The sequence below is a fragment of the Petaurus breviceps genome, unplaced genomic scaffold (genome assembly GCF_028583685.1).
Source record: "Petaurus breviceps papuanus isolate PSGF00001 unplaced genomic scaffold, PetGlider_PUasm1.0 90977, whole genome shotgun sequence".
NCBI classification, from domain to species: Eukaryota; Metazoa; Chordata; class Mammalia; order Diprotodontia; family Petauridae; genus Petaurus; species Petaurus breviceps.
Window position 1 is genome coordinate 60,405,456 of NW_027187391.1, and position 27,417 is coordinate 60,432,872.

Consider the following 27,417-nt stretch of genomic DNA (forward strand, 5'->3'; position numbering starts at 1 on the left):
GTGGTAGCTGCAAACCCTGAGGACGCTTGGGGTGCTTGCTGCTACAACAAGGCCATGTAGGAATACACAAAATGCACACATACATATACCTCAAACAGCTACCAGAGACCAAAGTTCATTAATCCTTCAAGGTTCTGTTTTGCTATACTTTCACATTTTTGAATTTCTCTATATTAATTAAAAAAAAATCCAACATCCCAAACATGAGGATAAAACTTAAAACCTGTGGAATTGTGAAACTCAATTGTCATCCTTCCTTCTTATTTCTTTTTTTTATCTCTCTCTCCCCTTCCTTCCTTCCTTCCTTCCTTCCTTCCTTCCTTCCTTCCTTCTTTCCTTCCTTCCTTCTCTCTCAGGACATCTTAATCTGTAGCTTTAATGAATAACCTGCTTGTTTGGTGTTAGTTGTCAGATCACAGTCTGAAACATGCCATGACTGTCCAGTTTCTAGCTCTTAACAGAGTTTCTTTTCTATCTTATCCCGACTTTTGGCAGAGGAGTCTAAACTCTGACACAAACCCACATTATTAAGACTGCAGTATGCAAGAAAAAGGGCAAAGGGTTGTAGAGGTCAAGTGGATAATCAGCTGAACATGGCAATGTAGTGCTGATTTCAAAAGGGACCATCTGCAAAAGACTCATTATACTCAGGCCTATACACAATCAGTCTGCTGAGAATCACTCTGGCAGTGGTAGGCTCATGCAGGTGGAAGGAATTGTAATGTCTCAACAACAGAATCCATATCCCCAGAAGAGACATTTTTAGGAAAATGCTTCATTCAAATTATGTATTGTATGTTAACCTTTAGAAGGAAGGTTTCTTACTACCATATTGCTTTTGGTTAAAAGTTTCAAATGTTCTTTAGCTGACTAATTTCTAGGTTCAGATTTGGCAAGAATCTAACTATGATGAGGTAGGCCACTCAGGTATTCCCCAAACCTTAGACACTGTGTTGATTGAGAAGTACAGTTATGCCTTCCACATCATGACTTTCCCTAACGTGGTTTCAAAATTTTGAGCGTCAGCATAAGAAATTAACTAGGAATTTTGGGGGAGTTTCGTGGAAGCCATAGACAACACAGAAAAAGTTTAGAAACTCAGAAATGAATAAAATATATGTATAGTATTGTATAATCTCAACTTATTTTATCCTTTAATATTATAAATATGCCCCAATTTTACAATAAGGTACTGTTAAATACCTCATAAAAGAAAAAAAGTTCAGACTTCCTCTTTGTTACAGAGGAAAAGACCAAAAAAGTTTATGTAGATCTTCCAGATCGTGGAGTCCCAATACACTTAACCCCCATGATGTGGAACGGATAACTAATTCAGTCCATGATCTCGGACTCAGTGTCAAGGTTAGCAGAATCACTACATTATTGGACACCATTTTGGGCTATTTTCAGCTTGATTAACACCTCACTCTTCTTGTCATGTCTCATGAACACAGGTTTAGAACACTGCTCGTTCCTTTTGATGTTCCACGTGGATAATGGCCAACTACTCAGTGGTGGTGGTGGGAAATTATTAGGTTCCCCCATACCCACCAAATAGTTGGGAGTTATGTATCAAGCCTAAGACTGTCAGTTATCTGAAAAGGCAACAGCCACTGGAGAAGAGGGGATTTTATCATGAAAGAAGTAGGGTCACATTACACTGGGGCAGGATGCTTCAAAGATGTCAAAGGAGATGGTGTGGGAAACCTGTCAAAGTTGACACCTCTGGAAACACAGAAAGTTGGGGATCTCCTCAGGTGTCATGTCTCATGGGCTCAATGCTCTTGTAGCTGCTCCATTTAGCAGGATATCACGATGGCTATCTGAACTAGAGGACTTAGAAATAAAGGAATTCTATGTAGGTCTTTAGATCTCCAGCTCAGAGGTCATCTTGTCCAAATCTGTCATTTAAAATATGAGTAAAGTGGGGTCCAGGGCATAGGTTAGGTGACTTACCCAAGTTCACAAAGGAAGTGTCAGAGATTGGATTTGAAATCAGATCCTCTGAGTCCAGAGTGAGTGCTCTTCAATTAGGTCATGTGGCCATATCAATATTTCTATCCCGACCCATGAGCAAAAGCATGAAACTATTTTGGGACTTTGTGTTGATAGGTTTCCTTCAGTTATATTTGCTAGTGTTCCCCCCCCCCCCCAGCACTTAACAGTGCTTTTTATGTAGTAGAGAGTTAAAAAGATATTTGCTGAATTGAATCAAAATATTAGTGGTCTCCTACTGTGCTGTACACACAAACATGGATTTGAAAGTAAATGAAATATCTATTAAGGTTCAGGTTTCATTTGAAAAAAAAAAATCAGTGTTCTATTTTTCTCTCCATTGAAGAATAAGCCTTAGAAAATAGGCTTAGTTCTGCTTCAAACAGGCTGCCTGGGTATTGCTTTGAAAACAATAACATTATCACCAACAAAATGCTTATTTGATTCATGATCCAATAAAAAAATAAGAATAATAACGAAAAAAACTTCAATTTGGAAATTAGTACAGGTTTCATTTGGTTAATAGATTACAGTTCAAATTCCTGCTATAAACATTCAATTTCCCTATATATCATATTGTAAACTTTTGCCAGTGGAAATATTGAGTTTCCTGGCATTTATCAACTGCTGCATTGAATTTTCATGCATCACAATCTCAATTTGACCTGTGGTACATGTTTGAAACTACTTCTTTTTAATTCCCATGAAACTCAGTATTCCCACTTGATTTTGGGTGAGAACTCTTTTTTTTTTTTTTTCACGATTTCATATTACCTTCTAGAGCTCTACTGACAATTACAACCAAATGAGTACAAAGACTTCTCTAGGACTTACATATATGTGGATTTTTTTAGCTTTTATCCAATATTTTGGCCCAGTTCTTTAAAAAATAATCTTATCTGTGATTTCATTTAGGTATTTCTAAAGCAATTCAAATGTAAGATATTTTCTAAATCCAATTTTATAGAAATAGCTAGTGAATTTGCTTTCAGAGGAGGTATTTTAATTTCATTAAGGCAGAATTATGTATTTTATAATTATACCTAGAAATAAATTGCCTTTGCTCAGGCTAATGAAGAAATTACTTACTTTGAAATATTCTAAATTTATTCAGTTTGGCAGAAAGTCACTTCTCATTCATCATTACCATACAACACTATTTGTTACTTTTCTATTCATTTAAAATACTTTTACATATTCCCTAAAAAAAGGAACAATCCATGGCAATAGATGTTGTTATTATCATTAGTTTACGGATGATGACATTTAAGCAAAGAGAGGTTGTGACTTGCTAAGGATCATACAACTTATCAGTGAAAGAGGTTAAATTCTAACCTGAAGACAAACAATAGGCTGATAAACAAAGGATGGAAAGATAGGACAAGGAACGTTCCTAATACTCACTTTTCTGTTAAAATAATTTATTTTTAAGAATTTCTATATTGAATCTTTGCATTAAAGATATATATTACCTTCTGATAGATAATCATTTCTGCAATAGATTTAATTATAATGTAACAATCAACATTGTTTTTCAAAGAATCATAGAGGATTGGAGATAGAGATCTCTGCCCAAAGATTTATTTCTTGTAATAGAACACTCTAAATGTCTATTCCCACCATGCTCCAAAAAGGCAATGCCAAATTTAAAAGTTTTTTCTACAAACATATCCAATACATCTAAGATGAGAAAAGAAACAGTTCACTGGGTAAAATAAAACAAAAAACTTTGCAGCGTTTCTCTGACAAAGGTATCATTCATTTCTAAACTATAAGGGACCATTTTCCTAAGATTCCTAAGATTAATTGATAAATGGTCAAATGATATAAACAGACAGTTCTCAAGGAAATAAGTTCAAGCTATCTATACGTATATGAAAAATGTTATAATATTAATAATTGGCAAAATGCAAATCAAAGGGACACAGATTCCATGCCATGCTTATCAGACTGGCAAAGTCCACAAAAACAAATTATGACATATTAATATAATGAAATATTGCTGTGCCATAAGAAATAAAGCGAGCTAGAGTTTCAGAGGAACCTGGGCAGATTTGTATGACTTAATCCATAATGAAGTAAGAACACTTTATGCTATAGCATCAACATTGTAGAAACGAACACTTTTGAAAGCTATAATTTCTGATCAATAAAATGATCAACCATTATTACAAATGAATGATGATAAAGAAAATTTCCTACCCCTTGAGAGAACAATAATTGATAAAAACACAGAATAAGATACACAATTTTGGATGGGGGCAATATGGGAATTTATTTTTACTTGACTATTTGTCACAGGGGTTTTGGCTTCCTTTAATTTGGGGGAGTGGGAGGTAGGAGGAAAAAAACATGCTTGATAAATGAAAAAAATTAATTTAAAATTTAGAAATATCTTGGGTGTGGCTAAGTGGTGTAGTGAATAGAGCACTGGCCCTGGAGTCAGGAGGACTTATGACTTGTGTTCAAATCCGGCCTCAGACACTTGACACACTTACTAGCTGTGTGACTTTGGGCAAGTTACTTAACCCCAATTGCCCTCCAAAAAGCAAACAAAAAAAAAAAAGAAAGAAAGAAAAGAGAAGAAAAGAATAGGAAAAAAGAAAAGAAAAGAAAAGAAAATATCTTGCCTTGGACACAAAGTCACTTGACCTATCTTTCTTTTTTGGGAGGGGAAATGGGAGGGAGAAAAATGCTTGATGATTTTTAAAAATTCAATTAAAAAAAAATTTAAAAACCCCAACAAACCAGGAAACCCTAAAGGCAGTTCGAAAGCCTTACAAAATAACTATTGAAGAAAATAAAACAATAGGAACCAACCCTTTTCTGAGAAATAATGAAGCTAAACTAGAAAGTCATAAAATTATTTAAAATGCATTGTAAAATAACTTAGGGATAAAAATCTGTTTTTCTAGTAGTGTTCTCATAAAGACAATCTGCAGGATGACCCCAGACTTCTCTGTTTTTGCCAATTGGCATTCTAGTGTCAACTGTTTTAACCAAGATCAGGAATATATCACTGTTTTCCTGAAAGAAACAACCCTGTGTAAGATGTCATTTCATACGTAAGTTTTTCAGACTGACTACACAAGGTTGGAGAAGTGATCCTCTGAACTCCACACTCTTTTTAGGACTTTCCCAATGCCCTACCGTCTAGATTATAGCTTCAAGGGTCAAATGAATATAAATTTAGATCTGGAAGAGAACTTAGAGGCCATTGAGTCTCACCTCCTCATTCTCTAGATAAGCAAACTGAGGCTGGGAGAATTTAAATGACTTGTGCAGGGTACAAGTCACAACTTCAACAATAACAGTTATTAAGATATCCAAAGCCATCCTACAAAGGTGTAACAATATAAACATGTTCTGGGGACAAATATTATGGCAAACAGAGCCATCACAATTATTTCCCCAACTTTAGAGGCAGCATAATGCAATGAAAAGAGTGCTGGTTATGGAATCACAGGAGCTGAATTCAGATCCTACCCTCTGATCTTAATTTCCTATGTGACCTTAATTTCCTATGGACTTAATTTCCAATATGGTCTCAATTTCCTCATCTGAAAAATGAGGGATTTAGATAAGGTAGCTTCTGAGGACTTTGCTAGCTCTAAATCAGTGGTTCTAATTTTATTCTTTTTATTCATTCTTGTTGATTGGTCATTTCAGTCGTGTCCAACTCATTGTGATCCCATTGGGCTTTTCTTGGAAAAGATACTGGAGTGGTTTGTCATTTCTTTCTCCAGCTCATTTTACAGATGAAGAAACGGAGGCAAACAGAGTTAAGTGATTTGCCCAGGATCACACAGCTAGTAAGTGTCTGAGGGCAGATTTGAGCTCAGGACAATCAGTCTTCCTGTCTCTAGATCTGGTGCTGGGTCCACTGTGCCGCCTGGCTGACCCTTTTTACTCATAGTACAGCACTATTCTTTGCTGTAAAGAACTGTAGCACACAGAACCTTTAAGCTGGCAACTGATGCATATGCATGTGATTACAAGATTCATACAATTCTTGGGAAACTACTTCCTACAGGCAGTTCCATACAACTCCATTCACAACTCAGACCCTTTGAAAACCACTGCTATCCATCTCTGATCCTATGTCAGAATACTCTTGTAATTAACACACCCATGTGTATACACATTATACACATATGTGTATATATGATATGTGTGAATAAAAATATGTTATTGGAGCCAGAGAGGCAAGGTTTCACAGATATATATTGCCCTGCATATGTATACCCAGGTTTATGGCCTCCTATAAGTATCTGTTCTATAAACACTCTGAGTGAAAAACACTTGCTTTTTAAAATTGGAATTAAATTTCAATATAGTAAAGGTAACTAGAATATTTTATATTTATTTCAGGTACCCTCAACTAACCTCTTTTGTTGATAATTCACCACAGATTGGAGATAAAATTGGGCTTTCAAGATCTGTATAAGAAAACGGAAAACTCTGAGTTCTGTCAACTTGAAAGAGTTTTAAGCATAGGTCCAACAACAGACTATGGGTTTATTTTCTAAAAATCAGTCTGGTCAAATTCAGAAAAAATCATTATAAAGTTGGTTACAGTGGGAATGAAATGATCATATCAAACACACCCTACCAATATGTCTCAAAATTGTGATCTAGGTTAGGAATACAAAAACTGGTACAATCATGGATCTTTGAAGTACTGAATGGCACTGAAGATATAACATGCCAGCTTTTTCATAGCTGGGTTGGTGGTCTCTAGCCTTTGTAGACAAAAATGACTAATGGATCTAGATGGTAATTGTGACATAATTTTAAATTATGGACCAATCAAAATTCAACTTAATTCAACAAATATTTATTAAGCACCTATTAGCAAGGTAAAAAAAAAAAGTAAAACCTGCTTGCACTTAATTATAAATAAATGTTCAGAGGATAGAGCCTTTTCCTTTACTGAACTCATTGGGAACACAAGCAAAATTTGGGGAAATATTTATTCTTATGGCATGTAAGCATAAGTGTGCACATACTCATGTATGTATGTGTGTATGTGTTGGTATTCTCAATTTCTTTGGTGGCAATGAAATAAAATGAAATTTTAAAAGCTTCTAGTCTTAATCCATATATAGGTCTAAATCATTCACAAAATTCTTGTACTATTATAGCTGGAAAATATTTTAGAATTCATCTCAAGGTCTTTATTTTATAGGAAATTTAGGCACAGAGAAATAAGACCTGCCCAAGCTCACACAAAAGATTAGTGACCAAGAAATTAAGTGTTAGCACACAGGATTACTGACACACAATCCAATGCTCTTTCTATCACACCATGATCTTTCTTGATTGGCCCCAAGAAGCTCTAAATACCTATTGAGAGGGAACCTTGAGTTATTGGTCAAACACTAATGCTTCTAATCCAACTACTTAATAGGAATTCTTCTTTGGAGCAAGTTAGCAAAAATCTAATCTTCTCACTTTTGAGTAACTTTAAATGATAATGCATACAGGAAAATGTCACTGTTGAATGAATGGATGGGAAGATGGATGGGTGAATGAACAAGTAACTTAAGAGTCTTCTAGCTGCTAGGTACTATGCTAGGTGCTAGTGACAAAAATACATAGGTGAAACAGTCCCTGCCCTAAAGGAACTTGCATTCTCCAACACATCTGGGGGAGAAGGTGCCAAGGAAAGGAGGGTTTTTTTGGTTTTATTTCTTTTTCTTCTGGGAATTCAGATGAATTTTGAGTGGAGCCATAGGACTGATGATTATCAGACCCATTTTAGTAAGCAATGGTAAGAAAAATACATAGCATGATATGTGAGGATAGGGATGGGGAATCACTCTTTTAATATTTATTTGTAAATACCTCACACATTCATAATCTTTACTAGAATTCAAAATCTGAAAAAAGAAGAAACATTTTCCTACTTCATTATCTTATCACTGACACCTCTGTGGCCTGAGGGTATGAGACAGGATACTTAAGAGGCTACACTCTTAGCATAGGTATTGTTTTAGGGACCTTGAAGACCCTAAGTTCCTATGCTTACCATACCACTTGTGGGAATTATCTTGAGAAATTGTGGTCACTACTGTTTTTCTAGATGGAATAAAAAGTTCTAGGACTATATGTGATTGAATTGAGTGACAATCTCATCATCAGTTTGGAGCAGACAAGAATGTTTTAGGGCTAAGATATTTATATCTGCCCATTGGAAGATCAGCACTCCATCATCTCCAATCTCAGTGCATTTATACTGGCTATTTACCTATGCCTGGTATCCATCTCATCCTTGTTTTCACCTCACAGAATTCCTTACTTCCCTCAAGATGCTTAATCATCACCTTCTATACGAAGCCTTTCTTGATCCTCCCATGTGTTTAGTGACTTCCTTTAAATACTTTGTTTTTAATCTCTATATATTTATTGTATACCTATCTACAGATTGTAAACAAAATTAGGAACTGTTTCATTTCCCCACACTCCCACCCCATATCTCCAGGGCCTAACATCATGCCCGATGCATAATAAATGCTTGTTGATTGATTTACGGGAAAAAAGAGGTTAAGAGGTACTTATTGATGACACTACAGATAAGCATTGTATAAATTCTAGCTCAAGGATTTTTTCCCCCCTAATTACATATGCTACTTGCCTCTCTCAAGTATTATTGACATCAAAACTCAATTACTGAAAATATGAAGGATTCACCCTCTACTCCCACCCTAACCTAGAATTGCTATTCTGGATGGAGATTTATGTATTCATCATAAAGGAAGTATTTAAGCAGAAAGTAAGAAGGGTTGCTAAGGAGAATTTAAGGCATAAGTTGGAATATATAGCCACTAGGTTGAATTTTCCCATTAAGAAAATCAGTAATAAAGACATTTTCATTTGCATTAGCCAAAGGGCATTTATTATTTAATGAAACAACTAAAATGGAAATAGGGAAAAGACAAAACATTGAATTTAAACCAACTCTTGAGCTTCTCTAAATTTAGGCTATTGGCACTGGACTGAAGAGTGCTTAGCACTATGGGTCTGCCAAAAGGAGGAGGGTGCATAGTACTTTTGCTGGTGGCTGCTGACAATAGGTACTTGAATTCACATTGTACGCTTGCCTGTAAGTGGCATAGTTATGTGTCATTTCCTTTTAGCATGGTAGTTATTCTCTTGAGTATGTTCACAGATGTACTGAATGAATGAATTTTAAAAAATGCTTCTTATGTACAAAGCACTATCAGCCTTCCTCCCCCCCCCCCATTAAGTACTGGGAATACAAATAGAAAAACAAGAGAGCATAACTGAATCACAAATGTTAGACCTTGGGAGGATCTTCTCATCTAAATACCTCATTTTACAGATGAGGAAACTGAGGTCAGTCTCTCCTTATCTATTGGTTCCTTCTCTGTTGTCTATGAAATTGTTCATCACCCCAAGTTGCAAAAAAAAAAAGCAAAAAGAACAAAAAATACAAACAAAAAAACCCCTTGCATTTACCCCCACTAATTCCTCAAGCTATCATTTTATATCTTATATGACTGAATAGACAAAGTGCTGGATTTCAAGTGAAGAGAATGGGTTTGAATCCTGCCTCAGACATTTTCCAGCTTGTGTGATTATGGGAAAGTTATTGTACCTCTTAGTCTCAATTTCCTCATGTGTAAAATGGAAATAATAATTTCATGATCTAGGTCTCAGGGTTGACTTGAGAAAAAAAAAACCTTGAAAAACTTAAAATGCCATATAAATGTAAATTTTATTATTCTTTCACTGTCAATTTCCTATAAAATAAAAAAGCCTTTGCTTCCTCAATACCAACTGACATCATCTTAACACCTGATTAATCTGGCTTTGTACTTGATCACTCTATTGATATTGCCCTCTCAAAGGAAATGAATAATCTTGACTCAAATTAATGGGCGTTTTCTCAGTTCTCCTTATCCTTGACTCTTCTGAAACTTTTGAAATTGTTGGCTAACCTCTCCTAAATACTTTGACTTTCATGACAGTGCTCTCACTTGGTTCTCCTTATTGTCTGACAGACACTCCCTTCTATTTCCTTTAATAACCAATTTATTATTTCCTACTTCCTAATCTATCTCCTGGAAGTTATCTCCCAGGGTTGTGTTGTAGGACGTCTTTTTCTCTCTCCACATTCTCCATTGGTTAACTCATCGACTCTCATGGATTCAATGATCATCTCTTTACAAATGACATGTGTATGTATCTTCAAAATGTTTACTGAATTCTAGTACCACAGCACCAGTTACCTGATTAACATCTCCATTTGAATGTCTTACCAGTACCTCAAACTCAATATGTCTAAAATGGAACTGATCATCTTGCCTTATAAACCCATCTCTTCTACAAACTTCTGTTTCAAATATTTTTAATGAGGGTACCACAATCCTGTCTTAGAGTCATCCTTGACGTTTCCCTTTTCTCACTTTCCACATCAAATCAGCCATCAAATCCTGTGTATTATACCCCTGACCCCTGCTTAATATCTTTTGATCTCTCCCCTTCCCTTTACTTATATGTCCACCAGACTGTCCTTAATATTTTTTCAGGACTATTTTAATATACTTCTAAATGGTTTCCCTGCTACCAGTCTTTTCCCTATCTTATCCACTTACCATGAAGTTACTGAAATAATTTTCTAAAGGAAGAGGTCTGAACATTTAAGCATTTTATAAACGCTTGCTGAATTTAAATAAATGACTTGCCCAGGCTCACACAGATCATCAGTGGTAGAGTCCTAGACTAAAAATTGCATCAAGTGCTTTTCACATGTTGTAGCTCCAATGCAATATTCACAGTGCCAATGGTCACTATGACTATACCTGCATAGTGCTCGATTGCAAAATATAACAGACTCTCCACATAGAAGACAGAAGCAAAACATTTACTCAAACACCAGAAAACCAAATCCCAAAACCAGAAAGCCAATTCCACCATAGTAGCAAAGAATTTAATAAGCTACAACAGCACAGAGACTTACAGCATCCTTTAGCATTTCACAAAGCAACACAAGCCTAACTGTCACAGCAGATGGCAAACACCAACTTTTACTCACAAACACAACTTTTACTCTCCCTTGGATGCGTCTTCTCCTCCCAACTGTGTCTGATTCCCAGCTTCCTGTGGGCCCTGCTTTACCCTTCAGCAAACTCTTCCCACTACAGGCTCCATGTGATTACATTCAGCATATTAGGGGGCAGGGTATATCTTTAAAGCAGGGAAGGCCTTCAAATTCCCTTAGGTTTATTAAGGGTCAGGGAAGACCTTTATATTTCCCTTACCCTTTTATGGGTTCACCATTATTTTTTTAAAGCCATTTTCCAAGATCAACATCTAGTAAATGACCTAAAAGAGTCACTCTAGTGGCCTGGGAAAAGTTAGTGCCTTTTCCTTGGAGGGGAAAGTCTGCAGAGATTTTGTTACTCTCCAAAACACTGAGAAGAAAACATAAAGTATAAGGTATGTTTGAGATTCCCTCTTCTGATGATGGTTCCCACAGAAGGCTGCTATGATTATAGAGAAAAACAACTCTGAAAGATGTTAAAACTCTAATCAGTTCAATGATAAGCCACCAGTTCAAAAGAATGAAGCTGAAACATGCCACTCCCCAGTACAGAGGTGATTTTAAGATCCAGAAAGAGACATATTTTCAGACATAGCTAATATGAGAATTTATTTTGCTGGGCATGAAGGAATTTTGTTTTTTTTATTTTGTTTTAATTTGTTAGTAAGAAGAGAAGATTGATAGAAAAATACCTGTTACTTGAAGCATTAAAAAAATGAAAATAAACATCAAATAAAAAGATTACTCTGAAAAACTGCATAGTGCATGCACATAGTAGATGTTTAATATGCAATTACACATCAAATGAAATTAATTGCTGTGTTTAGATCCTGTGTTCTAAGTACTAAGTTCCAAGTACTCCGTGTGAAACTCACAATCAAGCTCTTTAATTTTTAACATAATCCAGTAATCTGGGGCTCTACGAACTGTATTTATAGGAAGGGTTTCAGAGAAGTTACAAAGCTGGAAAAGATCTATCCTAACTTGTATTCTCCATAGATATGACCAATTAATGAAAGGGGTTTATTAAATAAAGTTCTTCCTATCAGCACATATCTGGCCCTTTCTGGAGATTCTTCAACTTAGTCTCATTGGCAGAACCAGCCATAGTTGCTTCTCTATCCTAGTTCCCATTCCCCATTTTTGTTCCATGGACTCTGTCAGATTTGTCTAGTTTTAGCCCTCTGGTGAGAATTGTCTTGCTTTGCCATGAGGTCTGTTAAATGGGGGTAGGTAACGAGTTAACAGAGTCATATAACTAGTCTGTCCAGTTTTCTGTTATTTCTGATTCATTCCTGTCTGTCACTCCCTAAAATACTGCCTCATGATTCCAGCTTGTTAAACTTTGTTGATGCTTGATATTCGATTATGTCCTTAAATGGTAAGATTTTGCTTTGTTTAATAACAACAATGATGATGACAATAATGACAGTTAACGTTTACATGATGCTTTACTGTTCAGTGGAAAGAGCAAAGGACTTTGAACTAGAAGTCCTGGTTGTCAGTCTAAGCTCTGATACTTAATAGCCCAATCACTATGGACAAATGACCATCTTCCAGTCTTCACTTTCTTACTGGGGAAAATGAAAGAACCTCCTCATAGAGCCTAGATAATCTGTAGCATTTCTTTGATCTATAAATCAGTGCAGTTGATTGATTATGGGAAGTCACATGGTCAAATTTGTACTTAAGGAAGATTATATTGGCAGCAGTGGGTAGGATGGATTAGAGTGGTGATCCACTTGAAGCAGGGAGGACAGGTAACATATGCTACAATAATACAAGTGAGAGGCAGGCCTAAACTAAGATAGCAGCTTATAAGTTGAGAGAAGGGCTCAGATGTGAGAGACTGGATGAGATGTGAAGATTTAGGAAGTGACTGGACATGTGAGGTCAGAGAAAATTAGGAGTTAAGAACAATACTAAGGTTATGAAACTGGGAGGGTGGAAGAATTGTAATGCCTTTAACAGAACGAAGGGAATTTGGAAGAGGAAAGGGTCTGATGAAAAAGGCAATGAGTTCAATGTTCTACATTCCGAGTTTAGAACACCTCTGGGTAATCCAGTTGGAAATGTCCAACAAGCAAATGGTTATACAAGTCCAAAAAAAGAGGGAAAGTAGAACTACATGTAGAGGTTTGTGAGTCACCTTCCTAGATAACAATCAAACAAATCAGAGGTCAGCAAGAGAGAAAAAGTTTAGAAGGAATAGAGAAGGCCTAGGATAGAACCTTCAGAACATTCACAGTTAGGGGTATGATATGCATAATAAGTTAACAAAGACTGGAAAGAGAGGGTCAGGTATGTAAGAGAAGAGGAGTAAGTATCCAGAAGGGGAGGATGGTCTACACTATCAAATGAAGGGCCTAAGTGAAGAAAAATGATGAAAGCTTGAGAAAAGAACATGAGATTTGGCAATTCCATTTCAGTTTCAGCAGTCTCCCTTAAGTAATGAGATCAGAATGCAAAGGATGGAGGAGAGAGTGAGAGAAGTGGAGTCAAGCAGTGAGTGCATGAACATAAGCTTTTTAAAAAATTATATTTTTGTCAAAGTAGGAGAGGAGAGATAAGAAGCAATAGCTTGAGGGGATGATCCATCAGTTAAGGTGTTCACCTCCCTTCCCAAAGGCATCTTTAGAAAATAAAGTCAGTAAATTCTACTCTAAAGAGTAGAATTCTCTTTGAAGTGAAAACAATATGAACTGGCATATGAATTCAGAGGATCTGGGTTTGTGTCCATGGACCAGTAGATTCATTTTCTCTGGGCTTCAATTTTCTTATCTTTTGTTTGTTTGTTTGCTTTTTGGAGAGGGAGTGTAGGGCAGTTAGGGTTAAGTGACTTGCCCAAGGTCACACGGCTAGTTTTGTGTCTCAGGCCAGATTTGAACTCAGGTCCTCCTGACTCCAGAGCTGGTGCTCTATTCACTGATCCACCTAGCTGCCTCTTTTCTTATCTTTAAAATAAAAGAGTTGAATCAAATGATCTCTAAGATCCATTCCATCTTCAAGTTCTATTTCTATGCTTCAATAATAGCTAACATTTCTATAGCACTTACTACGTGCCAATACTTATAAATTAATGTCTTCTTTCTCAAAGGGCATCTTTCTGATAACAAATGCTTGGAATGAGACTGTCCATGATAGTGAATAAAAGGGAGAAAGAAAGAGAGGAAGGGAGGACAAAAGGAGAAAAGAAGGAAGAAGGGAAGAAAGAAGAAAAAAGAAAGAAAGGAAGGAAAGGAAGGCAAAGAAGGAATAAAAGAAGGAAGTAAGAAGACCTTCTTTTAGAAACCCCTAAAGGTAAGAAGGAAGGAATGAAGAAAAGAAGGAAGAAAAGGAGGAAGGAAAGAAGGAAGGAAGAAAAGAAGGAAGGAAGGAAGAAAGGAAGGAAGAAAAGAAGGAAGGAAGGAAAGAAGGAAGGAAGTAAGAAAGGAAGGAAGGAAAGAAGGAAGGAAGGAAGAAAGGAAGGAAGGAAGGAAGAAAAGAAGGAAGGAAGAAAAGAAGGAAGGAAGTAAGAAAGGAAGGAAGAAAAGAAGGAAGGAAGGAAGAAAAGCAGAAAGGAAGGAAGGAAGGAAGGAAGGAAGGAAGGAAGAAAGGAAGGAAGGAATGAAGGAAAGAAGGAAGGAAGAAAGGAAGGAAGAAAAGAAGGAAGGAAGGAGAGAAGAAAAGAGACCTGCTTTTAGAAAGCCCTAAAACGATGACAAAAGTAATTGAGAAGACCTAAAGAATCAAAGATGATATTCAAAGGGATGGAACTGGTCACTTTACTGACCAAAAGTAAAGCAGCATTTTTATTAATTGAATATGACTACAGAGGTTTGTTGGAGATGAATATAGAAGGCAAGTTACTTGATGTAAAGAACCACACAAATCGTTATAGTTTAGGGGAGTCTTGTTTTTGTTGTTGTTGCTGTGATGAGGGACAGGAAGCAATTGTTGTTCACTGTAGTATGACAAATAAAACTAAGTAATAATACGGTATTACGATATACCTTCTTGCTCATTAGTGAAGATACACATAGAAAAACAGAACTAGTTATATCACAGAAGCAATCCTACCATGCAAAGTTTAAACATTCTTTAGGAAAATATCATAGAGTACCTTTTTCTTTGGTCCAAAACCTAACTAAAAGGTCAGATAGTTTGTTTTAAAAGCAAATACAATTGTGTATTTGTTGTGTGATGCATGACTTTTCTATTTCAAACAGATACAACATTGGAAAGTTAGTAAAATTCAGTAAATCATAATGTTGAACAAATTTGTGGCTTTTAAAAAAAAAACAAATTTCTGAACATAGTCTATTTCCTGAATATTTTTATTACCATTTTGATAAATCTGGTCAGAAAATATCTTTCGAAATTTTTCTCCAATAGGGTCTAGTGAATCAAGTATTCCAATTTTAAGTGAAATGAAAATAACATGACTGTCCTTGCACATATTCATGTTGCAGATTCACAGAAAAGTAAGCATTTTCTGATTCAAATGTTTTGTCACCTTAACACTTTCAAAAAACCACCATTTATCAAGGCACAAGCTAGTATACGAGTGGGCAAAAACATTCTTCTTGTTGAGTGGTATGGACATCTTTTGTACTTTAATTAAAGATAATTTCAGAATTATAGGCATGCCAGAGAATAGCAAAACTATTCCATCACCATACATTTTTTTAAAGCTTACCCCAAGAAAACAGGCTAACATTTTAAAAAGTCATTTTACTGCCTGCCTTAAATATTACTTCATGGATTAACGCCAAGGACTAGGTGCAATTCAGAATATGAAATGTTACTACCAAGGATATTTTGTGAGAAAGTTAATTAATCTATTATGAAGACAGAATACAGGGTTTTCACTCTTATGGCACTGAAGATGGAACTATAAGGCTGTTTATACCTAGCATTCTTTTAAAGGCTAAATATTAAGGAGATCTTGGAGAATATTGCAGCCAAGTGTCATGTCTGAAGAAGTGTCACCTTTTTCTTCTCATGCATATACTTTAAAATATGGTTTGAAATAAAGAGGGACATTCTTTAACATATTATTAATATCATGGCAAGGCAATTGGGTTTAAGTGACTTGCCCAGGGTCACACAGCTAGTACGTATCAAGTGTCTGATCAGAAATTGAATTTGAACTCAGGTCTTCCTGACTTCAGGGTTGGTGCTTTATCCACTGTGCCACCTAGCTGCCCCTTTAACATATTATTAACAAAGTGATATAGAAAAATAGGTGCAAGCTGATATTGATATATATGTTATTCATTGAGGTAGAGAGGGAGAAATAATAGATGAGGTGTGTAAAGATGCTGACAAGTTAAAGACAACCACAGAAACAGTGAAGATTTTACTGGTGGTTGTGAAAACCAGGAGGTGGCTTCAATTTTAAGTTAAAAACTATTTTGCAGAGAGGGAGTCATACTGATCAGGAATTCATGAGATTACACTTCTGTCATAACACCTTTATTTAAAAAAAATTAGGGAAGTGAATCAAAAGCACACTAGGTGATGAGTTCAAATCTGACCTCAGACACTTAGTAGCTGTGTGACCCTGGGCAAGTCACTTAAACCTGTTTGCCTCAATTCCTCATCTATAAAATGAGCTAGAGAAGGAAATGACAAACCATTCTAGTATCTTTGCCAAGAAAATCCCAAATGTGGTCACGAAGAATAGGACATGAGTGAAAATGACTGAACAACAATAGGAGTTAAAATACATCAATTATTTCCTAGGTATTTTCTGTGGTAAGCCTTTCCTATCTCTCTATGTCAGTAGAATGACACAATAATTGGCAATCATAGTTTTGGGTCTGAGTTACCAAGAAAAGGTTAAATTATGTTCTATATACTCCTTTTAAGATTAAGGAGAAGTAGAAAAGAGTCTCAATGAAACATTTAAAAATACACAGAAGAGAACAGAAATAAATTTAAATGGGAATATGGACAAGTAGGGCTATTTTGTAACTATCATATTAAACCTTATACTTTAGAAACACACTATGATAAGTAATTTCATATAATCCTCTCCTATTTTTGTACAACCAAATGTTGATTTTTAAGTTCTTAAAAAAAGAAAGAAAAAAATATGGGTAAAGGTGCAATATATTTTAGAAACATTGACATAATTTTTTAAAGTTTTGATGTTAAATGTGTTAAACTTCAATTATGTGAAACAACCTCTTTTCCACTAGTACCATATTATAGAGGGAAGAGGTTTTATTGTTTCCTTGTTTTTTGGTCTAGAGGTTTCATAATTTTATTAGTTTGGGTAACTCTAGGTATGGATACTCCCTCTACCAAGCTTCAAGTCTTAGAGAATTTCTGGGGGCATTGAAAAGACTCACCTAGAGTTATCCAGTCAATGGAGAACTTGAACCCAGTTCTTCCAGACCCTTGGGTTATCTCTTAATCCACTATGCTATATTATTTCTCAGCAACAGAAAGCTGCTGTATTAAAAATGAATGAGATTCCTGTATCTTGGGGGAAAATTTTTCTCTTTTGTGTTGATGGGAGCTATTTTCATCCAGCGTTCATAATTCACCATTTCATTGTCCAGAGACAGATTATCCAATTTATGAATCATCCAGGGAACCATTCTTCTCATTTTTCTTAATACTGCTAGATCATTTGTCTACTTTTTAACAACTCCACTAGGGGACAGAAATGTAGAGGAAAAGAGAAAATTCAAATGCATCCACTTCATTGGTGTTCAATTATTGAGAGAAAGCTCAATTCCTTTGGTGAAATTGAGATATGAGAATTATATCTGTAGCTTTCACAATCGTATGAGACATACTATTCATTAACACAGGTAAATAAGTGAACAAGGATGTAAAGATCTCAATTCACACCTACATCTACTAACATAAGTCAATTCAGTGAATCACACATTTTGAGACAATTCCACTTGATACTTCAAGGATATATTAATTCTGTTGGTTTGGTCACATCCTCCACTGATGCAGACTGCAACTCCCCCCACACATATTAGTAGATCGTCTTTAAGTTGCTGTGCCTGAAAAATTAATTTCCCTTCAACCAACCTGCCTATGAGTCTCTTAAAACTTAGCTAGCCTGATTCTTAGATGACAGAGTCAATCTGTTATTGGACTCCCTATGAGAAAAGGTAACTAAACGCATGTCTTCTAGTCCCCAGAGCTTCATAATCTGGCCATGATGAGTTGAACCCCCTAATTACATTGTCTAGACTTAGCTATATTCCTTTTGTACTTCCTCTTAGGTCCTATGCAATTCCTCCATTAAAAAAAAAGACATTCAGGAGCAAAGATACATTTTTAATATCTACTTCGTCTACCTTATTGCCTTGCATAAATCAGAGAGATTTTGTAGGATTTCAGATGTGGAGTGAAAAGAACCTCAAACAACATCTATTCCAATTCCTCATTTCATAGGTGATAAAATTGAAGCACAGGGAAATTCTAAGTCCCTTGACTTGTTGAAGGTCACATAGACAGTAAGTATGAAAGGCAGGGTTTGAAAAAAACCCTCTGACTCTTGAGATAGTTTTTTTTCAAATGACCTTGGAATTAGTATTTTTTTTTCATAGATAAATAGATGGTGCTCATGTGTGGATGCTACAGATAGGCCAGAAGTGTAAAAGCACAACAGCCTTTTACTTCAACCAATGAAGATCTGCTATTAATAGTGAGAATCAAGGACATAATATCTGGGGTGAGGTCATAACAAAACTGCTATCAAGAAGTATACAGAGCTTAATGGTAACTCTCTCTGTCTCCTAGGAATGTCTGATCATCAGAAGAACAAAGGGTTGATTAATGATTCCTCTTCCCTAGAGTCACAGATGTGATTAAGGAATTAAAGACATTTCTTTTGGCCCCTCTTATAAAATGATTTCCCACCTGAGAGAAGTGAATAATTCCCCTCAACCAGATCATATGCTCAAGTGGATTAATATTTTATATCTAATAAAGAGCTGCAAAAGAATATTTTGTCTCATCAAATTATTGCTTTAGGTCTCAGATAATATAAATATCACATAAAAAGTTTTACTTACATCATACAAGATGTATTGCAGGAATACCATAAGACTACACTGTGGCAACAATTCTCATGTCCAATCCACCCATTATAGCATGGAGGTAATTAAAAGCAGCCAAGAATTAATCCTGTTTATTAAAATACAAATTAGAAATGGATTAAGTGGTTGTAATTTGTTTTTTTAAGAGAAAAGAAGAGTGAGTCAAAAGGAAAAAGAAATTTGAAAGTCTTTAACACTGCAAATATTTGTCCCATCAATATCATACTTCCAAGAAACAGAATTTAGTTTTTAAGTCATCATTATAGCATATTGACACTTAGTGAGAGCTAAACAATAATGATTATATCAGAAGTAAAATATTAAGAAGAAAAATGGAATAATCATTTTAGTAACATTTAGCACACGCATTTTACTCTTGACTCCAGTAAGGCATTATGACAAAGCATGACTAAAGACAATATCCTGGCTAGTTCTACAGAGAATAGAGTACCTCAGTCTTACATAGCACAATCTGAATTCTCACAAGGGAAAATGATATTTAGCAAAATTGGGCCACTCAGTGGCACGGTGGATAGAATACTGAACTTGGAATCAGGAAGACATGAATGCAAACACTGCCCTACATTCAAACTACCTATAAGCATGAAAAAATACACCAATTACTAATAATTAGAGAACTACAAATAAGAAGGACTGTGAGGTTATACTTCACAACTGTCATATTAGCAAAGTTGACAAAAAAGAAAAATGATAAATGTTGGAGGGACTGCATAAAAACAGGTACACTGGTTAATGTTAATGGTTAATGAAGCTGTAAAGTGGTTAAGCTATTCTGGAAAGCAATTTGAAAATATATCCAAAGACTGACTAAATTGTGCCTACCCTTTGACTTATCTATAACACTAGACCTATACCCCAAAAAGATAAAAGGAAGAGGAAAAGGTTCTCTGTATACAAGAAAAATGTACAACAGCTTTTTTGTATTGGAAAAGAAATAGAAACCAATGGGTTGTCCATCAATTAGGGAAAGGGCTAAACAAATTGTGGTATTGTCATGTAAAGGAATATTGTTGAGCTGTAATAAATGAAGAAAGTGTTACTTCAAGAGAAAACTGGGAAGACTTGTACAGCCTGATTTAGAGCAAAGCCAGAAGAACTAGGAGAGCAATTTATGCTATAGCATCAATATTGTAAAAACACAGTTTGAAAGACTTAAGCACTCTATTCAATGATCAATCATGATTCCAGAAGAAATAACGAGAAAGAATGCTGTCTATATCCTCTTGCAAAGGTAACAGACCAACACGCAGAATGAGATCTAAAGCTTTGAATGTAGCCAATAGGGAAGTTTTTTTTTTAAAGCAATTGGGGTTAAGTAACTTACCCAAGGTTACATGGCCAGTTTTTTTGTGTGGGTGTTAAGTATCTGAGGCCAGAACCAATCCCGGGTTCTCCTGACTCTGGGGCTGGCTTTTTTACTCACCGCACTACCTAGCTGTCCCTAATATGGAAGGTTTTTTTAAATTTTGTTTATTTATTATAAGAATTTTGTTTTTCTTTTTTCCTAATGGGGGTGAGATGGAGAGAAAATAAATATTAAGTAATTGAAAAAAAATTAAATTAACACAAACAAAAAAATCCTCTCTTAGACACCTATTAGCTGTTTGACCCTGGGCAAAGTCATTTGGCCTCTCTCAGCCTTAGTCTCCTTCTGTAAAATAGGGATAATAATAGCACCTACCTCCCAGGGATGTTATAAGGATCAACAAATGCAATGTGTTTTGCTAACCTTAAATCATTATATAAGTGCTAGTTATTGATATACTATCTGAATGGTTTCTAAAGTAAACCCATAATGCCAGAATTGAAAAGTGCCTAGTAAGTAACGGATTGACTTTCTGTTGTGGGAAATGTGTCTAGGACAAATGTCAATTATAAAAAAAAAGCCCTATCATTTATGATTTTGAAGTGGGTTCTTAAGATTAACTGTTCAGCTCTAATTAACACTGCTGATTCTTAAACACAGTATCTTTACATCACTTTGAAATTTTATCTCACTCTGGTATTTTTTTTAAAGACCTTAGATGATTTTTAACACTTGATAATTTTTGAAGAAATTTCTGAAGTTCTCCTCTAAGTACTGGTCTGATACCTCATGGTTCTCAATAGCTTCTCCAGACCATAAAAGCTTTGGGAAATCTTCAAGTATTTGACCCAGCGGATGAACTGGCTGTCATCCAAGAACTGGCTTGGATAGGTGGATAAAAGCACGTAAGTAGAACCTTTCAAAATGCAGCTCTCTAGTCACTATACCACTCTGTCTCTCTAAGAAATAGGGCTGTGATATAAATTGATTGGAGGGTCCAGATGTACTGATGAAATCACGGATGCTGGAAACATTGTAGAAAGTCTCCCAAACTAGATCATTCTTTATAACTGACAGGATTCTCCCAAAGCCCCATATGCATTTTTTCCCACATGGATTCAAAGCATTTTAAGTATAATATTAAGGCACTCTTGAAGGACATTAAGTTTTAGGAATGTGAGTGATAGTTGGCAAAAAAAAAATGTGTGGAGATAGAGGATCTCAAAGTGACCCCCTATGTCCCTACATCCTTGAACAAATCCATTTCATACTGTATATTATTTTCTCTGGATAGAATGTAAACTCCTTGAAGGCAGAAACTGTTTCATTTTCGTCTTTATATCTCCAGTACCTGGATCATAGTAGGCACTTAACATCTGTTGAATAGATGAGTAAGTACATGAACCATATTTATTTAGAACAATTGAAGGAAGGGGAACTCAATGTCCTTCTTCTGTAGGGGCTGCCTCATAATTCTCCTTGTGGGAGGCACTATGGTAGAAGGAGGCCTGGACTGAGAAGGGCACCCAAATTCAAGATGTGACTCTATCTAACGTCTTGAGGTCTCAGTTTCTTCTTTTGTAAGATCAGAAAGCTGAAATAAAGTGCCTTTCAATTTAAATATCCTATGATTTTAAAAATCTTGACATTACTTTCATGGGGGAAATCTGTCTATTATCATTACCTAAGAAAGATAATGAAATTGAAAGAAAACAACTTATTAACAATATCACAGGTGAAGCTATGAGAAAACTGAATAGTACAGGGCAAAGGATATAGCAGTGGGAATCAGAGGACCCAAGTTCAAATCCTCATTTGCTACTTAGGTGACCTTGGGCGAGTTAAATTCCTAAGGCCTCAGTTTCCTTGGCATGAGGGATGAATTTGGATCAGATAAACTCTAAGGACTCTTTAAGACTCTATATGAACTTTAGAACATTCTCAAAACACATGATTTTGATTTTTCCTCAAGATCATGGTTCTAGAGCTGGGAGAAACCTCAGAGGTGTGATCTAGTCCAACTGATTCCCACTACACTTTATGAATGAGGAAACAGGTTGCATGACTTGCCACTGGCAGTGACAATAATAATAAATATCTGAAAACAGGTCCTTGGATGCCTGAGCCAGTGTACTCCCTCTTTCTCTCTTTCCTTCTCTTCCCTTATTTTCCTTACACCCCCCAATCCCCAGTCTATGGATAACTCCCCTAATCACTTTGGAGCAAAGGGATATGGCAAAGCATTTATTAAAATTATGAAAATTTTAATAAAGACAGAGCATAGAGAAGCTAGAACATTATCAAGCATACCTTTTATATTCATCATTCTGTGTAATGAGAATACGATATAGTACTTTACATTTATAGACAACTTTATACATTCAAGATATTATTAGCATATTAAATAATTTACTTATGGGGCGGCTAGGTGGCGCAGTGAATAGAGCACCAGCCCTGGAGTCAGGAGGACCTGAGTTCAAATCTGGCCTCAGACACTTAACACAAAAACTAGCCATGTGACCTTGGGCAAGTCACTTAACCCCAATTGCCCTCCAAAAAGCACAAAGAAAAATTAATTTACTTATCAGATTTTTAACAAGCCAGTCTGGTGCAGAAGACTGCACTTAACACTGAACAAGCAGCAGACAGATTTAATTCTCTCCATTGCTAGTTGTTTGACCTTGGGTAGGTCACATGTTCATGGGTCTCCGTGTCTAAACTGAAAATTTCTGGGGAAAAAAATCCTATATTTCCAAAACTGAACTCATTCTCTCTCTCTCTCTCTCTCTCTCTCTCTCTCTCTCTCTCTCTCCTCTGCCCTCACTCTTCTCCTCTCCCTAAATTCCCTATTACTATTGGGAGTACTACCAGTCACCCAGGCTAGCAACTGAGGTGTCATTATCCATGTCCAATCTATTGCTGAGACATGTCATTTCTACCTTCCTAACACCTCTTCTAGGTGCCTCTTTCTCTCTCTCACACTGCCACCACGCTGGACTAGGTAGGCCCTTACACCAGGACTATTGTAATATTGCCTATTGGTTGATTTCCCCACTTCAAGCCTCTCTCCACTCCATCCATTTTCCACTCAACCACTCAAACTGATCTTCCTTAAGTACGGCCCTTATCATGCCATTCCCCCTCCCCCACTCCCATGCCTACCCTCCCCTTTTCAGTAAACTTCAGCGATTTGGTTCCTGACCAAACAGGATCTGTCTTCAGGATCAAACAAAAGATCTGTTTGGCTTTTAAATCCATTTATAACCTAATGTCTTCTTACCTTTTTAGTCTTCTTACACCATATTCCTCTCCACATGCTCAGAGATCCAGATATGCCTCTCCCCAGAGTAGGCATTTTCGTTGGCTTTAGTCCATTCCTGGAATTCTCTTCCTCTCTATCTCTACCCCCGCTTCTTTCAGGTTTTACCCAAAATTCTACCTTCAGCAAGAAGCCTTTCTTAGCCTCCTTCCAACCCCCAGTAGCTCTTGAATACACCTACTTTATACATAGTTATTTACATTTTATCTCCACCTTAAGATTGTGAGCTTCTAGGGAAGAGGGACTGTTACTTTTGTTTTGATTTTCTTTGTATCTCAGACCCTTAGCATATAACAGGTGTTTATAAATTCTTGCTAACCAACTAACCTCGAGTTCTGTGGAGCTGAGAAACATATATTAGGTTTTTGCAGGAGGAAGGGCAATTGGGGTTAAGTTACTTGCCCAAGGTCACACGGATAGTAAGTGTTAAGTGTCTGAAGCTGAATTTGAACTCAGGTTCTCCTGACTCCAAGGTGGGTGCTCTATTCATTGTGCCACCTAGCTGCCCCGAAATATATACATATATATATATATATATACACATACATATATATTATATACGTATAATATATATGTATATTTTAAAAGTTTTTAATCACCTCTGCTGACACTAGTTGCAGTCTCAGACATCAGAGACTAAAAGTTAGAAGCTGTGAAGCAAAATCAGTTGTTTCTTTTCCAGAGGTCTTTATGCCCTGCCTGTGTTTCCCTTCTTACCATTCCTTGGTATCTCCGGGTTTTGTTTTGTTGTGTTTTTTTTGGTTGCTGTTTTTATTTTTGAAATGTCAGCTTTTCTGTGTCATTCCAGTTAGGCCCCAGTAATTTTCTTTTCTATTAGACTAGAAGATTACGAAATATCTATCCTCTTCCATGACATTTACCTTTTGACATGGTACAGTGAAAACATTGTTGTTTCTGGAGTCAGAGGATTTGAAGTCCAATACTACCTCTGGTGTTTTCTAGGTGAGTGTGGTATCACCTCAGCAAATTAAATTACTCCCTTAGGACTCTAGCTTCCTCCATAAAATGAGTGGGTTAGACAAGATGATTTCTGAGGTCCCTTTCAGCTCTAACTACAGGATCCTACTGATAGGGTACAGGCTCTGGGAACCCCCTGGAACTCTCCTCCAATCTTCCCACTAGATCTGGCATTCCTCTGAGGTTATAATCCCCTCAACTGGCCTTTCATGATCCTCCAGCCCAGTTACTCTTAACTTAGCCCAGGCCTCCTTGGTCAGTTACCTCCTGATTGCCTCCAGCTACTTCCTACCCCAGATCCTACCTAGACCTCTTTCTCCCTTGGTCACAGGGGTTCAGGTCCCTAGTGTCTGTCCCTTCTCTGTTACCTCATAGTCTCTCCACCTATTGACCATTTCCATCAAGATCCTCCCTATATTCCTCCTCTGGTCACCCCAGTCTACTGGCCATTCTCATCAAGATCTTCCCTAGATCTCTCCCCCAGTCACCGCAGACTACTTGGCCACTCCTGGATCCCTCTCACAGTCTTTATGGATATAAGAGCCACCTAGGCGTCCATTAAAGTTCTCAGATTCAACCTGGCCCACCTGCATTAGTGATACAAACGCTCAGATTCCTTAAGTCTGGCCAATAAGGCAGATTTTTAATAAATTTTATTTTTGACTGAAAGAAGACTTCAGTTGAATTCATTTGGGCAGGACCTATGTGTCACTATTTCAGGGTCCCAGCACCCCTAAACCTCAACACTATGAAAAAGTATGAAGGAGAATATACTTTAACTTTGACCCATATGCTCTCCTTTACTCACTCCTTTACAACATGTTAAGCTTACTTGTTTCTCATTTCTTCCAGACTTCCCACTGCTGATCACTTTGCATTTATTCTGAATATAGCTTATTTGCATATAGTTGTATCCATATTGTCTTCCCTATTAGACTGTGAACTCCTTGAAAGCAGAGACCACCCTTTGCTTTTCTTTGTATTTCTACAGCTTAGCGCAGCGCCGGGCGCTAAGCAAAACAATATAATACACAGATGTTATAAAAGTATAACAAGACATTCATCAGTGTTTATTAACTATTTCACATTAAATGTCCCAAGACTTCTCTTAAGGAGAGCTGGGAGGAAATACATAGGGAAAAAGTTCCTTTCAAATCCTCTACCTGAGGCTACTGTCAACTTCTTTCTGTAGCAGAGTGTGGGGGGACAGTTGCTTTTCTTTCTTTCATTTCCAAAATTATTTAGAGTAAACTGCTACATCTAGCTTTGCTTTCTTTTTTTATTGGTTCCCATTGATCGCACAAAAGAGACTGGTTGGGGAAGAAAACAATCCTGACTCTTGAACCCTTTGTTTTTATGTTTTACTTGCAAATTTGAGATGAAAAAATCATTTGGATGATATGAGAGAATGTTCTGGCCAATAAGGCAGTACAAAGAACATTGACTCTCTGAGAAAAAAGGACCTGGATTCAAATCTCACCTCAGGTAGTTACCTAAATGATTTAGGGAAAATTATTTAACTTTTCTAAGCCTCAGTTCCTGATCTGTAAAATGTGGGAGAGGGGTGTAGACTATATGGTTTCCAAGGCCTCTTTGTGCTATAGATCTATGATCCTAATATTAAATTAAGTTTATTTTTTTAAATTAGCCTCATGTTATTTGGCACCCTTAATGATTACCTCAAATTTATCCTATGTGTATATATATATATATATTCTTGTGTTTATATAGTTGTTTGCAATGTCGTCTTCCCAGCTGGACTGTGAGCAGGGGCTGTTTTGCCCTTTGTGTCCCCCAGCACTTAATACAGTACACAAAGCAGATATTAATAAAAGACTGTTGACTCACATGCATTTTAAGAAATCATTTAAAATATTTCAAAGACTCAGAGATGTAGAGCTGGTAGAGACTATTTGGTTCAAGTCCTTTATTTTACCAATGAGTACACTAATACCACAGGTTTAAATGTCTTGGCCAAGGTCATATAGTAAGTAGTTGAGATAGGATTAGAACTCAAGACCTACTTATGAGTCAAAAATCCAATACTCTTTCCATTGCACTATAAAGTCCTCAGAGAAATACCTTAGGATGATAGGAATGACCATTCCTTCCTGATCTTTTCTTCCCAAACCAAACAAAAAATTTTTAAAAACCAAAACATTAAATCAAGACCCAATATGATGTAGTCTAGCACTGGGCTGAAATTCTTGATGTATTTGCTGGTAGGGAAGGACAATGATCAGTCCTGGACTATGTCTAAGAAAGGCTGTAACAAATTCTAAGTACTTCCATATAATCCACTTGAAAAGAAGAAATATATCCATCCCACCAAGTAAGAGAAATATCTCTGGAAGCAATTATGGCCAACTGTGCAACCTGGCACCTCAGCTGCTACCACAAAACCCTAAATTAAAAGTTAAGAGACAGCCAGGTTTTATAGCCTTCAGAGGGATACAAAAAAAAAGATAGATTGCAATAATGAAATCTTGGGCATGAAGTTAAAAAGTCCATCAAACAGAAAAGAGAAAAGAATGGAGATTTCTAACATTCAGACATTTGATACTAGAAAAGTGCTTCAGAGCTATCATCCTGAATTATTTGAATGGATATTTCTTCCTTCCTGCACTGATTCTAGAAAGTGCCTCCATCCAGAGGAATGAAACTTAAGAGGTTT

The 27,417-nt window shown here is 36.4% G+C and overlaps 1 protein-coding gene across 5 annotated transcripts in view; it reads right to left on the bottom strand.

The window, feature by feature from the left end:
• Window positions 1-27,417, bottom strand: part of FUT9 (fucosyltransferase 9) — a 257,705-nt gene that overhangs the window by 37,422 nt on the left and 192,866 nt on the right. For 3 of the 5 annotated variants that reach the window (XM_069077211.1, XM_069077213.1, XM_069077214.1), the window contains exon 3: window positions 19,096-19,207. The exons of the other annotated variants lie outside the window; for them this stretch is intronic. The gene's annotated coding sequence lies outside the window, so the exon portion shown is untranslated. The remainder of the gene's footprint in view (window positions 1-19,095; window positions 19,208-27,417) is intronic. 5 annotated transcript variants of the gene reach the window in all.